Source organism: Stegodyphus dumicola, chromosome X2 (genome assembly GCF_044657685.1).
Source record: "Stegodyphus dumicola isolate Sdum_Otavi_A_Nest chromosome X2, ASM4465768v1".
Lineage (NCBI taxonomy): Eukaryota > Metazoa > Arthropoda > Arachnida > Araneae > Eresidae > Stegodyphus > Stegodyphus dumicola.
In genome coordinates, this window is record NC_140781.1 from 10163396 (window position 1) to 10179254 (window position 15859).

The 15859-nt window shown below is 37.5% G+C and overlaps 1 protein-coding gene across 6 annotated transcripts in view; it reads left to right on the forward strand.

Moving 5' to 3' along the window:
* The window catches only part of Letm1 (Leucine zipper and EF-hand containing transmembrane protein 1), a 206036-nt gene that overhangs the window by 152124 nt on the left and 38053 nt on the right, over positions 1–15859 (forward strand). The window lies entirely within an intron of this gene.

The window sequence follows — 15859 nt, forward strand, 5'->3', positions numbered from 1 at the left end:
ATCTTGAGATGCTAATACAGAAAATAGATTTTTACTTATTTCTGGAATATACCAGACATTTTCAAGATTTTTGATTTGATTCATCCCATTTACAATGGTCATTATCTTGATGGTGCCTTTTCCAGTTGCTGGTAATGACTTTCCCTTTGCCATAGTGATGCTATGAGGAAGCTTAAACCTTTTGAAGTCTATAAAGTAGTGCCTGTTATTGACGACATGCTTCGAGGCCCCATTATCAATAAACCAATCATCAGAATTCGTTTCTGCAGAAAAATATTGTATCATCTACAGCTAGAAGTGTCATATTTGCAGCAACACTGTTTTTACTTTCCTTGTTCGGCTCTATATGTGGACTGGGTTTCGGCGGTTTCCCATCAGCTATCCATTTCTTGCATGTTCTGACCCAATGTCCTCTCTGGTGGCAATAATTACACTTGCCATTGTTTTTCTTGTTAATAGATGATTTCCGCTTAAATTCCGGATTTGCTATCAATGCTTCCTGATCTAAAGTTTCTAAAAAATTTGGATCTTTCCTTAATTCTCTTTCATGGGTGCACAATTGTGTGGTTAATTCATCTAAAGTTCTCTTTTCATCACTAAGAAGTAACCAACTCGATCTGAAAGTACGATAACTGGGAGGAAGAGTATCCAATATTTTACAAATCAACAGCATTTCTGGCAGTCTGTTTTCTTTCTTATTTTCAAGCCCATTGTTCAGTTCATTCCATAGATTTTTCAATTTTGACAAATGAGCTGCCATATCATCATTTGACCAACTGAATTTGAAGAACTGTAAACATATGTTATAAAGTTGGTTATCGGACGAATCTTCGAATACTGTGTGAAGTTCCAGCCAAATGTCTCTTGCGCTGTCAAATCTCATTACCTTTTGTAAAGTGTCTTCAGTCATGGAGTTCGTAAGAACCATCATAGCGCAATTATTTGCTTTATTAAAAACCTTCATATCATCTCTAAATCTCTTTCGAATCTCTTCGGCGGCCGCATGATCAGGCTCCTCTGGCTTCTTCAGTTTTCCTTCCACGACTTCTAAAGCGTTTTCGTGATAATTTAATACGAACTTAATTCTATATTTCCAAATAGGCCAATCACTTTCTCCGCATAACGGCTGAACTAATATCTTTGCAGCTTCCATTTTTGCGAACTAATTTGCCGACTCACGTAAGGCTTAAGAACTGCCGTGTTAGGCTTACGAACTGCCGGTAATGTTTATCTCCACTTCGCTCATAAATTTCCCTGCACAGTTATATCATGCTGGTACCCATAACCTGATGAATTTTCTTTGAAAACTGGTCGATATGGAAGGTAATGTGTTTTCCTCTTTCTGCTTCATTATTTGGCAGATCTTCAACCACTTCCAGTTGTAACCAATCTTGGATTATTGCGTTATAGTCTTCAAATTTTTCTTCTAATTTAAGTTTCTTTCTGGTTGACAGCAATCTCTTTTCAGTAGTGTCTCTATTGACGGGTAAATTGTGTTAATTATTGACCTATAGCGAACTGACTCCATATCTATGATGAAGTCTAACGTTAGGAATGGAGACAAATAAATAAGCAGAGATTCATCTAAATTAACATATATTGAAACACAAAATGGCACAAGTACAGTAAATTCTACATGGTAAAGTAAAACAGTGACAACAACTAAAAAAATGTTGCTAAGAGAAAAATATAAAAAGCGTGTTGCCACACATGTTGTAAAATACAAATGGGAAATATAATCACAAATAAAAGTTATTTGCAACACTCCCCCTTGATTAAATTTCCCTCAGTCCTACACAGAACCTTTGATTGAACAAAACTTTCTTTTGCACACTCTTTGTGAACATGTCTACTGAATTTGAACTGGAAGGCACGTACGTAAAGTTTAACAACTTCTCTTCAACCTTTTCTCTCAAGAAAAAATGCCTGAGTTCAATATGTTTGTTATGCTCTGAAGTGACATGGTTTTTGGCTAAAGAAATGGCACCCTGATTATCAACAAATATGCGTTGTGGAAGGTTTAAAAAATGTTCTCCCACAATTTCTTTAAAAAAATTTTGGAACCACAGTATTTCCTTGGCTGCATGGCACATTCAGAGGTACTCAGCTTCAACTGTTGACAATGCAGTCGTCTGTTGTTTCTTACTGCTCCATGAGACAGCTCCACCTGCTAGTAGCACCACATAGCCACTAAATGATCGTCTGTCAATCTTATCACTAGCCCAATCAGAATCGCAAAACACTTCCAAATTCTTTCCTGTCTTTTGGAAAGTCAGCTTTAATTCCTTGGTCTGTTTTAGGTAACGAAGGATATGTTGTACACCAGCCCAATGTTCCTTGCTTGGGCAATTATTGAATTGGCTCATGTAAGTAGTAGCAAAAGCTAAATCTGGCCTTGTTCCTCCTGCTAGGTACAAGAGCCCTCCAACAGCCTGCCTATATTTTAATGCTCCTTCAGCATTCAACATGTTATCCTTAGTGGCTGTTGTATATTTCATACCTGGATCTAATGGTGTTGATGCTCCTTTAGCATCTTGCATATTGGTTGTTTCCAAGAGTTCACTAGCATAGACACTTTGGTCAAAAGTCACACAGCTATCTTCCCTTCTGCTTATCCTAATTGAAAGAAGGTGATGTATTTCTCCCAAGTCCTTGATTTTAAATGTAGCTGCAATATTATCCTTAAATTCCTGAATGATGAATTCTTTGCTGGACATTACAAGAAGATCATCCACATACACACCTACAATTAACTCCTTTTCTTTATTGAAGTAAACACAAGGATCTGCTCTGGATCTTGTTAAGCTCGTTGATTTTCAGAAATTTACCGAGGCACATATTCCATTCTCTCCCATACTGATGAAGTCCATAAAGGCTTCTCTTTAGCAAACAAACTTCTCTGTGTGTTTTCTCATGCAGACTCACGGGTGGCTGTTCCATGAAAATTGTCTCACTCAGTCTTCCATTTAAATAGGCTGCAGTAATATCAAGTTGATGAACCTGCCAGTCTCGCTCAACTGAGAATGCTAATAAAGTTCTAATTGATTTTGTTTTTATTACAGGAGAAAATGTCTCTTTGTAGTCAATTCCTTTGACTTGGGTGTAGCCACGAGCAACTAAACGAGCTTTATATCTTTCCACTTGTCCATCTTTGTTAAGTTTTCTCTTGAAGACCCACTTACACTTCACAACTTTCCTTCCCTCTGGCCTAGGCACTACGTCCCAAGTTTCATTTCGTTTTAAATTTTCCAACTCTTCTTCCATGGCTAACTTCCATTTTTCTGCATCTGGACTAGTTAATGCCTCTTCTAAAGTTTCAGGATCATTCTGGAAAGCTTTCTTGGGTGTTGAGCCTTCATATTTCTGTTTCTCGGATTGTCAGCTGCACTGCATTCCACTCGTAATTCCATTTATTTCTGGAGGATTTTCTTCATAAATCTCTGAATTTTCCATGATATAATCCTTTGTCCACTTAGACGCTGAAATTTATCTTCTGGGTCGAGTCTCCTTTTCTGGTATATCCTCCACCTCCTTCTTTTCCTGTTGAGGGCCTTCGTCTATTACTTTATTTTCAACTTCATCATCTTGAGATGAATTTCTTCCAGAAACTTGTTGTGGGTGCAATGTTATAATGTTTCCAGTCATGGAAGGTTTCTCTTCAAATATGACATCTCGGGAACAGATTACTGTACTGGTTTCTTTGATGTAAATGCGGTACCTTTCATCTCCATCATACCCAAGGAGATAGCCTTTAGTTGCCCTTTTGTCCATCTTTCTCCTCTTCTGAACTGGGATATGAGTATAGCAAGTCGATCCAATGATGTGCATGTGTTTTATTCTGGGTTTATTTCCCATCCATAATTCATAAGGGCTTGAATTAGGAACTGCAGACTTGCCTGTCCTATTCAATATATAAATTGAAGTACTGACGAACTCTGCCCATAGGAAAGCTGGAAAGTCCACTTCCTCATTCGAGTATTTGAGAGTTCTGGCCATTTCTAGGACTGTTCTGTTCTCTCGTTCAGCACTGCCATTTTGTTCTGGTGCATATGGAGCTGTGAGCCTCTGGGAGATTCCATGCTTGTTCAAGATCTTGCGAACGGCTTGGTTGTTAAATTCTCCACCATTGTCACTGAGCATTTCTTTAACCGTATGCCCTAAGTTCTTAGCGTGAGCTATGAAATTTTCAAGCACATCTTTTACTTCTGATTTGTGCTTTAAGAAAAAACAGTATCGAAATTTGGTGTAGGCATCTTTGAAGATTGCAAAGTAACGGTATTTCCTAAATGACTGATCAAATGGCCCACAAAGATCTGCCGAGAACAATTCTCCAGCTTTTGTAACCGCTTTCCTGGTTCCAAACTTTAAATGGTGGGATTTTCTGTGTACACAAGCTTCACATAATTTCATATCAGACTTAATCTTAATATTCAACTCTTTCTCTACAATGGCCTTTACATGTTTTTTATCTTGGTGACTCCATCGTTCATGATAAAGTTGGAGAGTTGATTCATTGTTCTCAGTCATGTTGATGTCAATGTGAGTTTCAGGAACTAAGGTCTTCATCATGGCTTTGAAGAGACCCCCACCAGCATTTCTTGTTCCATGCAGAACTATTTCACCATCTATTTTTAAATAGCAGTCCTTAAATGTTGATTCAAACACACTGTTTTGTTTTTTATCTTGAGATGCTAATACAGAAAATAGATTTTTACTTATTTCTGGAATATACCAGACATTTTCAAGATTTTTGATTTGATTCATCCCATTTACAATGGTCATTATCTTGATGGTGCCTTTTCCAATTGCTGGTAATGACTTTCCCTTTGCCATAGTGATGCTATGAGGAAGCTTAAATCTTTTGAAGTCTATAAAGTAGTGCCTGTTATTGACGACATGCTTCGAGGCCCCATTATCAATAAACCAATCATCAGAATTCGTTTCTGCAGAAAAATATTGTATCATCTACAGCTAGAAGTGTCATATTTGCAGCAACACTGTTTTTACTTTCCTTGTTCGGCTCTATATGTGGACTGGGTTTCGGCGGTTTCCCATCAGCTATCCATTTCTTGCATGTTCTGACCCAATGTCCTCTCTGGTGGCAATAATTACACTTGCCATTGTTTTTCTTGTTAATAGATGATTTCCGCTTAAATTCCGGATTTGCTATCAATGCTTCCTGATCTAAAGTTTCTAAAAAATTTGGATCTTTCCTTAATTCTCTTTCATGGGTGCACAATTGTGTGGTTAATTCATCTAAAGTTCTCTTTTCATCACTAAGAAGTAACCAACTCGATCTGAAAGTACGATAACTGGGAGGAAGAGTATCCAATATTTTACAAATCAACAGCATTTCTGGCAGTCTGTTTTCTTTCTTATTTTCAAGCCCATTGTTCAGTTCATTCCATAGATTTTTCAATTTTGACAAATGAGCTGCCATATCATCATTTGACCAACTGAATTTGAAGAACTGTAAACATATGTTATAAAGTTGGTTATCGGACGAATCTTCGAATACTGTGTGAAGTTCCAGCCAAATGTCTCTTGCGCTGTCAAATCTCATTACCTTTTGTAAAGTGTCTTCAGTCATGGAGTTCGTAAGAACCATCATAGCGCAATTATTTGCTTTATTAAAAACCTTCATATCATCTCTAAATCTCTTTCGAATCTCTTCGGCGGCCGCATGATCAGGCTCCTCTGGCTTCTTCAGTTTTCCTTCCACGACTTCTAAAGCGTTTTCGTGATAATTTAATACGAACTTAATTCTATATTTCCAAATAGGCCAATCACTTTCTCCGCATAACGGCTGAACTAATATCTTTGCAGCTTCCATTTTTGCGAACTACTTTGCCGACTCACGTAAGGCTTAAGAACTGCCGTGTTAGGCTTACGAACTGCCGGTAATGTTTATCTCCACTTCGCTCATAAATTTCCCTGCACAGTTATATCATGCTGGTACCCATAACCTGATGAATTTTCTTTGAAAACTGGTCGATATGGAAGGTAATGTGTTTTCCTCTTTCTGCTTCATTATTTGGCAGATCTTCAACCACTTCCAGTTGTAACCAATCTTGGATTATTGCGTTATAGTCTTCAAATTTTTCTTCTAATTTAAGTTTCTTTCTGGTTGACAGCAATCTCTTTTCAGTAGTGTCTCTATTGACGGGTAAATTGTGTTAATTATTGACCTATAGCGAACTGACTCCATATCTATGATGAAGTCTAACGTTAGGAATGGAGACAAATAAATAAGCAGAGATTCATCTAAATTAACATATATTGAAACACAAAATGGCACAAGTACAGTAAATTCTACATGGTAAAGTAAAACAGTGACAACAACTAAAAAAATGTTGCTAAGAGAAAAATATAAAAAGCGTGTTGCCACACATGTTGTAAAATACAAATGGGAAATATAATCACAAATAAAAGTTATTTGCAACACTCCCCCTTGATTAAATTTCCCTCAGTCCTACACAGAACCTTTGATTGAACAAAACTTTCTTTTGCACACTCTTTGTGAACATGTCTACTGAATTTGAACTGGAAGGCACGTACGTAAAGTTTAACAACTTCTCTTCAACCTTTTCTCTCAAGAAAAAATGCCCGAGTTCAATATGTTTGTTATGCTCTGAAGTGACATGGTTTTTGGCTAAAGAAATGGCACCCTGATTATCAACAAATATGTGTTGTGGAAGGTTTAAAAAATGTTCTCCCACAATTTCTTTAAAAAAATTTTGGAACCACAGTATTTCCTTGGCTGCATGGCACATTCAGAGGTACTCAGCTTCAACTGTTGACAATGCAGTCGTCTGTTGTTTCTTACTGCTCCATGAGACAGCTCCACCTGCTAGTAGCACCACATAGCCACTAAATGATCGTCTGTCAATCTTATCACTAGCCCAATCAGAATCACAAAACACTTCCAAATTCTTTCCTGTCTTTTGGAAAGTCAGCTTTAATTCCTTGGTCTGTTTTAGGTAACGAAGGATATGTTGTACACCAGCCCAATGTTCCTTGCTTGGGCAATTATTGAATTGGCTCATGTAAGTAGTAGCAAAAGCTAAATCTGGCCTTGTTCCTCCTGCTAGGTACAAGAGCCCTCCAACAGCCTGCCTATATTTTAATGCTCCTTCAGCATTCAACATGTTATCCTTAGTGGCTGTTGTATATTTCATACCTGGATCTAATGGTGTTGATGCTCCTTTAGCATCTTGCATATTGGTTGTTTCCAAGAGTTCACTAGCATAGACACTTTGGTCAAAAGTCACACAGCTATCTTCCCTTCTGCTTATCCTAATTGAAAGAAGGTGATGTATTTCTCCCAAGTCCTTGATTTTAAATGTAGCTGCAATATTATCCTTAAATTCCTGAATGATGAATTCTTTGCTGGACATTACAAGAAGATCATCCACATACACACCTACAATTAACTCCTTTTCTTTATTGAAGTAAACACAAGGATCTGCTCTGGATCTTGTTAAGCTCGTTGATTTCAGAAATTTACCGAGGCACATATTCCATTCTCTCCCATACTGATGAAGTCCATAAAGGCTTCTCTTTAGCAAACAAACTTCTCTGTGTGTTTTCTCATGCAGACTCACGGGTGGCTGTTCCATGAAAATTGTCTCACTCAGTCTTCCATTTAAATAGGCTGCAGTAATATCAAGTTGATGAACCTGCCAGTCTCGCTCAACTGAGAATGCTAATAAAGTTCTAATTGATTTTGTTTTTATTACAGGAGAAAATGTCTCTTTGTAGTCAATTCCTTTGACTTGGGTGTAGCCACGAGCAACTAAACGAGCTTTATATCTTTCCACTTGTCCATCTTTGTTAAGTTTTCTCTTGAAGACCCACTTACACTTCACAACTTTCCTTCCCTCTGGCCTAGGCACTACGTCCCAAGTTTCATTTCGTTTTAAATTTTCCAACTCTTCTTCCATGGCTAACTTCCATTTTTCTGCATCTGGACTAGTTAATGCCTCTTCTAAAGTTTCAGGATCATTCTGGAAAGCTTTCTTGGGTGTTGAGCCTTCATATTTCTGTTTCTCGGATTGTCAGCTGCACTGCATTCCACTCGTAATTCCATTTATTTCTGGAGGATTTTCTTCATAAATCTCTGAATTTTCCATGATATAATCCTTTGTCCACTTAGACGCTGAAATTTATCTTCTGGGTCGAGTCTCCTTTTCTGGTATATCCTCCACCTCCTTCTTTTCCTGTTGAGGGCCTTCGTCTATTACTTTATTTTCAACTTCATCATCTTGAGATGAATTTCTTCCAGAAACTTGTTGTGGGTGCAATGTTATAATGTTTCCAGTCATGGAAGGTTTCTCTTCAAATATGACATCTCGGGAACAGATTACTGTACTGGTTTCTTTGATGTAAATGCGGTACCTTTCATCTCCATCATACCCAAGGAGATAGCCTTTAGTTGCCCTTTTGTCCATCTTTCTCCTCTTCTGAACTGGGATATGAGTATAGCAAGTCGATCCAATGATGTGCATGTGTTTTATTCTGGGTTTCTTTCCCATCCATAATTCATAAGGGCTTGAATTAGGAACTGAAGACTTGCCTGTCCTATTCAATATATAAATTGAAGTACTGACGAACTCTGCCCATAGGAAAGCTGGAAAGTCCACTTCCTCATTCGAGTATTTGAGAGTTCTGGCCATTTCTAGGACTGTTCTGTTCTCTCGTTCAGCACTGCCATTTTGTTCTGGTGCATATGGAGCTGTGAGCCTCTGGGAGATTCCATGCTTGTTCAAGATCTTGCGAACGGCTTGGTTGTTAAATTCTCCACCATTGTCACTGAGCATTTCTTTAACCGTATGCCCTAAGTTCTTAGCGTGAGCTATGAAATTTTCAAGCACATCTTTTACTTCTGATTTGTGCTTTAAGAAAAAACAGTATCGAAATTTGGTGTAGGCATCTTTGAAGATTGCAAAGTAACGGTATTTCCTAAATGACTGATCAAATGGCCCACAAAGATCTGCCGAGAACAATTCTCCAGCTTTTGTAACCGCTTTCCTGGTTCCAAACTTTAAATGGTGGGATTTTCTGTGTACACAAGCTTCACATAATTTCATATCAGACTTAATCTTAATATTCAACTCTTTCTCTACAATGGCCTTTACATGTTTTTTATCTTGGTGACTCCATCGTTCATGATAAAGTTGGAGAGTTGATTCATTGTTCTCAGTCATGTTGATGTCAATGTGAGTTTCAGGAACTAAGGTCTTCATCATGGCTTTGAAGAGACCCCCACCAGCATTTCTTGTTCCATGCAGAACTATTTCACCATCTATTTTTAAATAGTAGTCCTTAAATGTTGATTCAAACACACTGTTTTGTTTTCTATCTTGAGATGCTAATACAGAAAATAGATTTTTACTTATTTCTGGAATATACCAGACATTTTCAAGATTTTTGATTTGATTCATCCCATTTACAATGGTCATTATCTTGATGGTGCCTTTTCCAATTGCTGGTAATGACTTTCCCTTTGCCATAGTGATGCTATGAGGAAGCTTAAATCTTTTGAAGTCTATAAAGTAGTGCCTGTTATTGACGACATGCTTCGAGGCCCCATTATCAATAAACCAATCATCAGAATTCGTTTCTGCAGAAAAATATTGTATCATCTACAGCTAGAAGTGTCATATTTGCAGCAACACTGTTTTTACTTTCCTTGTTCGGCTCTATATGTGGACTGGGTTTCGGCGGTTTCCCATCAGCTATCCATTTCTTGCATGTTCTGACCCAATGTCCTCTCTGGTGGCAATAATTACACTTGCCATTGTTTTTCTTGTTAATAGATGATTTCCGCTTAAATTCCGGATTTGCTATCAATGCTTCCTGATCTAAAGTTTCTAAAAAATTTGGATCTTTCCTTAATTCTCTTTCATGGGTGCACAATTGTGTGGTTAATTCATCTAAAGTTCTGTTTTCATCACTAAGAAGTAACCAACTCGATCTGAAAGTACGATAACTGGGAGGAAGAGTATCCAATATTTTACAAATCAACAGCATTTCTGGCAGTCTGTTTTCTTTCTTATTTTCAAGCCCATTGTTCAGTTCATTCCATAGATTTTTCAATTTTGACAAATGAGCTGCCATATCATCATTTGACCAACTGAATTTGAAGAACTGTAAACATATGTTATAAAGTTGGTTATCGGACGAATCTTCGAATACTGTGTGAAGTTCCAGCCAAATGTCTCTTGCGCTGTCAAATCTCATTACCTTTTGTAAAGTGTCTTCAGTCATGGAGTTCGTAAGAACCATCATAGCGCAATTATTTGCTTTATTAAAAACCTTCATATCATCTCTAAATCTCTTTCGAATCTCTTCGGCGGCCGCATGATCAGGCTCCTCTGGCTTCTTCAGTTTTCCTTCCACGACTTCTAAAGCGTTTTCGTGATAATTTAATACGAACTTAATTCTATATTTCCAAATAGGCCAATCACTTTCTCCGCATAACGGCTGAACTAATATCTTTGCAGCTTCCATTTTTGCGAACTAATTTGCCGACTCACGTAAGGCTTAAGAACTGCCGTGTTAGGCTTACGAACTGCCGGTAATGTTTATCTCCACTTCGCTCATAAATTTCCCTGCACAGTTATATCATGCTGGTAACCCATAACCTGATGAATTTTCTTTGAAAACTGGTCGATATGGAAGGTAATGTGTTTTCCTCTTTCTGCTTCATTATTTGGCAGATCTTCAACCACTTCCAGTTGTAACCAATCTTGGATTATTGCGTTATAGTCTTCAAATTTTTCTTCTAATTTAAGTTTCTTTCTGGTTGACAGCAATCTCTTTTCAGTAGTGTCTCTATTGACGGGTAAATTGTGTTAATTATTGACCTATAGCGAACTGACTCCATATCTATGATGAAGTCTAACGTTAGGAATGGAGACAAATAAATAAGCAGAGATTCATCTAAATTAACATATATTGAAACACAAAATGGCACAAGTACAGTAAATTCTACATGGTAAAGTAAAACAGTGACAACAACTAAAAAAATGTTGCTAAGAGAAAAATATAAAAAGCGTGTTGCCACACATGTTGTAAAATACAAATGGGAAATATAATCACAAATAAAAGTTATTTGCAACACTCCCCCTTGATTAAATTTCCCTCAGTCCTACACAGAACCTTTGATTGAACAAAACTTTCTTTTGCACACTCTTTGTGAACATGTCTACTGAATTTGAACTGGAAGGCACGTACGTAAAGTTTAACAACTTCTCTTCAACCTTTTCTCTCAAGAAAAAATGCCTGAGTTCAATATGTTTGTTATGCTCTGAAGTGACATGGTTTTTGGCTAAAGAAATGGCACCCTGATTATCAACAAATATGCGTTGTGGAAGGTTTAAAAAATGTTCTCCCACAATTTCTTTAAAAAAATTTTGGAACCACAGTATTTCCTTGGCTGCATGGCACATTCAGAGGTACTCAGCTTCAACTGTTGACAATGCAGTCGTCTGTTGTTTCTTACTGCTCCATGAGACAGCTCCACCTGCTAGTAGCACCACATAGCCACTAAATGATCGTCTGTCAATCTTATCACTAGCCCAATCAGAATCACAAAACACTTCCAAATTCTTTCCTGTCTTTTGGAAAGTCAGCTTTAATTCCTTGGTCTGTTTTAGGTAACGAAGGATATGTTGTACACCAGCCCAATGTTCCTTGCTTGGGCAATTATTGAATTGGCTCATGTAAGTAGTAGCAAAAGCTAAATCTGGCCTTGTTCCTCCTGCTAGGTACAAGAGCCCTCCAACAGCCTGCCTATATTTTAATGCTCCTTCAGCATTCAACATGTTATCCTTAGTGGCTGTTGTATATTTCATACCTGGATCTAATGGTGTTGATGCTCCTTTAGCATCTTGCATATTGGTTGTTTCCAAGAGTTCACTAGCATAGACACTTTGGTCAAAAGTCACACAGCTATCTTCCCTTCTGCTTATCCTAATTGAAAGAAGGTGATGTATTTCTCCCAAGTCCTTGATTTTAAATGTAGCTGCAATATTATCCTTAAATTCCTCAATGATGAATTCTTTGCTGGACATTACAAGAAGATCATCCACATACACACCTACAATTAACTCCTTTTCTTTATTGAAGTAAACACAAGGATCTGCTCTGGATCTTGTTAAGCTCGTTGATTTCAGAAATTTACCGAGGCACATATTCCATTCTCTCCCATACTGATGAAGTCCATAAAGGCTTCTCTTTAGCAAACAAACTTCTCTGTGTGTTTTCTCATGCAGACTCACGGGTGGCTGTTCCATGAAAATTGTCTCAGTCTTCCATTTAAATAGGCTGCAGTAATATCAAGTTGATGAACCTGCCAGTCTCGCTCAACTGAGAATGCTAATAAAGTTCTAATTGATTTTGTTTTTATTACAGGAGAAAATGTCTCTTTGTAGTCAATTCCTTTGACTTGGGTGTAGCCACGAGCAACTAAACGAGCTTTATATCTTTCCACTTGTCCATCTTTGTTAAGTTTTCTCTTGAAGACCCACTTACACTTCACAACTTTCCTTCCCTCTGGCCTAGGCACTACGTCCCAAGTTTCATTTCGTTTTAAATTTTCCAACTCTTCTTCCATGGCTAACTTCCATTTTTCTGCATCTGGACTAGTTAATGCCTCTTCTAAAGTTTCAGGATCATTCTGGAAAGCTTTCTTGGGTGTTGAGCCTTCATATTTCTGTTTCTCGGATTGTCAGCTGCACTGCATTCCACTCGTAATTCCATTTATTTCTGGAGGATTTTCTTCATAAATCTCTGAATTTTCCATGATATAATCCTTTGTCCACTTAGACGCTGAAATTTATCTTCTGGGTCGAGTCTCCTTTTCTGGTATATCCTCCACCTCCTTCTTTTCCTGTTGAGGGCCTTCGTCTATTACTTTATTTTCAACTTCATCATCTTGAGATGAATTTCTTCCAGAAACTTGTTGTGGGTGCAATGTTATAATGTTTCCAGTCATGGAAGGTTTCTCTTCAAATATGACATCTCGGGAACAGATTACTGTACTGGTTTCTTTGATGTAAATGCGGTACCTTTCATCTCCATCATACCCAAGGAGATAGCCTTTAGTTGCCCTTTTGTCCATCTTTCTCCTCTTCTGAACTGGGATATGAGTATAGCAAGTCGATCCAATGATGTGCATGTGTTTTATTCTGGGTTTCTTTCCCATCCATAATTCATAAGGGCTTGAATTAGGAACTGAAGACTTGCCTGTCCTATTCAATATATAAATTGAAGTACTGACGAACTCTGCCCATAGGAAAGCTGGAAAGTCCACTTCCTCATTCGAGTATTTGAGAGTTCTGGCCATTTCTAGGACTGTTCTGTTCTCTCGTTCAGCACTGCCATTTTGTTCTGGTGCATATGGAGCTGTGAGCCTCTGGGAGATTCCATGCTTGTTCAAGATCTTGCGAACGGCTTGGTTGTTAAATTCTCCACCATTGTCACTGAGCATTTCTTTAACCGTATGCCCTAAGTTCTTAGCGTGAGCTATGAAATTTTCAAGCACATCTTTTACTTCTGATTTGTGCTTTAAGAAAAAACAGTATCGAAATTTGGTGTAGGCATCTTTGAAGATTGCAAAGTAACGGTATTTCCTAAATGACTGATCAAATGGCCCACAAATATCTGCCGAGAACAATTCTCCAGCTTTTGTAACCGCTTTCCTGGTTCCAAACTTTAAATGGTGGGATTTTCTGTGTACACAAGCTTCACATAATTTCATATCAGACTTAATCTTAATATTCAACTCTTTCTCTACAATGGCCTTTACATGTTTTTTATCTTGGTGACTCCATCGTTCATGATAAAGTTGGAGAGTTGATTCATTGTTCTCAGTCATGTTGATGTCAATGTGAGTTTCAGGAACTAAGGTCTTCATCATGGCTTTGAAGAGACCCCCACCAGCATTTCTTGTTCCATGCAGAACTATTTCACCATCTATTTTTAAATAGCAGTCCTTAAATGTTGATTCAAACACACTGTTTTGTTTTCTATCTTGAGATGCTAATACAGAAAATAGATTTTTACTTATTTCTGGAATATACCAGACATTTTCAAGATTTTTGATTTGATTCATCCCATTTACAATGGTCATTATCTTGATGGTGCCTTTTCCAATTGCTGGTAATGACTTTCCCTTTGCCATAGTGATGCTATGAGGAAGCTTAAATCTTTTGAAGTCTATAAAGTAGTGCCTGTTATTGACGACATGCTTCGAGGCCCCATTATCAATAAACCAATCATCAGAATTCGTTTCTGCAGAAAAATATTGTATCATCTACAGCTAGAAGTGTCATATTTGCAGCAACACTGTTTTTACTTTCCTTGTTCGGCTCTATATGTGGACTGGGTTTCGGCGGTTTCCCATCAGCTATCCATTTCTTGCATGTTCTGACCCAATGTCCTCTCTGGTGGCAATAATTACACTTGCCATTGTTTTTCTTGTTAATAGATGATTTCCGCTTAAATTCCGGATTTGCTATCAATGCTTCCTGATCTAAAGTTTCTAAAAAATTTGGATCTTTCCTTAATTCTCTTTCATGGGTGCACAATTGTGTGGTTAATTCATCTAAAGTTCTGTTTTCATCACTAAGAAGTAACCAACTCGATCTGAAAGTACGATAACTGGGAGGAAGAGTATCCAATATTTTACAAATCAACAGCATTTCTGGCAGTCTGTTTTCTTTCTTATTTTCAAGCCCATTGTTCAGTTCATTCCATAGATTTTTCAATTTTGACAAATGAGCTGCCATATCATCATTTGACCAACTGAATTTGAAGAACTGTAAACATATGTTATAAAGTTGGTTATCGGACGAATCTTCGAATACTGTGTGAAGTTCCAGCCAAATGTCTCTTGCGCTGTCAAATCTCATTACCTTTTGTAAAGTGTCTTCAGTCATGGAGTTCGTAAGAACCATCATAGCGCAATTATTTGCTTTATTAAAAACCTTCATATCATCTCTAAATCTCTTTCGAATCTCTTCGGCGGCCGCATGATCAGGCTCCTCTGGCTTCTTCAGTTTTCCTTCCACGACTTCTAAAGCGTTTTCGTGATAATTTAATACGAACTTAATTCTATATTTCCAAATAGGCCAATCACTTTCTCCGCATAACGGCTGAACTAATATCTTTGCAGCTTCCATTTTTGCGAACTAATTTGCCGACTCACGTAAGGCTTAAGAACTGCCGTGTTAGGCTTACGAACTGCCGGTAATGTTTATCTCCACTTCGCTCATAAATTTCCCTGCACAGTTATATCATGCTGGTAACCCATAACCTGATGAATTTTCTTTGAAAACTGGTCGATATGGAAGGTAATGTGTTTTCCTCTTTCTGCTTCATTATTTGGCAGATCTTCAACCACTTCCAGTTGTAACCAATCTTGGATTATTGCGTTATAGTCTTCAAATTTTTCTTCTAATTTAAGTTTCTTTCTGGTTGACAGCAATCTCTTTTCAGTAGTGTCTCTATTGACGGGTAAATTGTGTTAATTATTGACCTATAGCGAACTGACTCCATATCTATGATGAAGTCTAACGTTAGGAATGGAGACAAATAAATAAGCAGAGATTCATCTAAATTAACATATATTGAAACACAAAATGGCACAAGTACAGTAAATTCTACATGGTAAAGTAAAACAGTGACAACAACTAAAAAAATGTTGCTAAGAGAAAAATATAAAAAGCGTGTTGCCACACATGTTGTAAAATACAAATGGGAAATATAATCACAAATAAAAGTTATTTGCAACACTCCCCCTTGATTAAATTTCCCTCAGTCCTACACAGAACCTTTGATTGAACAAAACTTT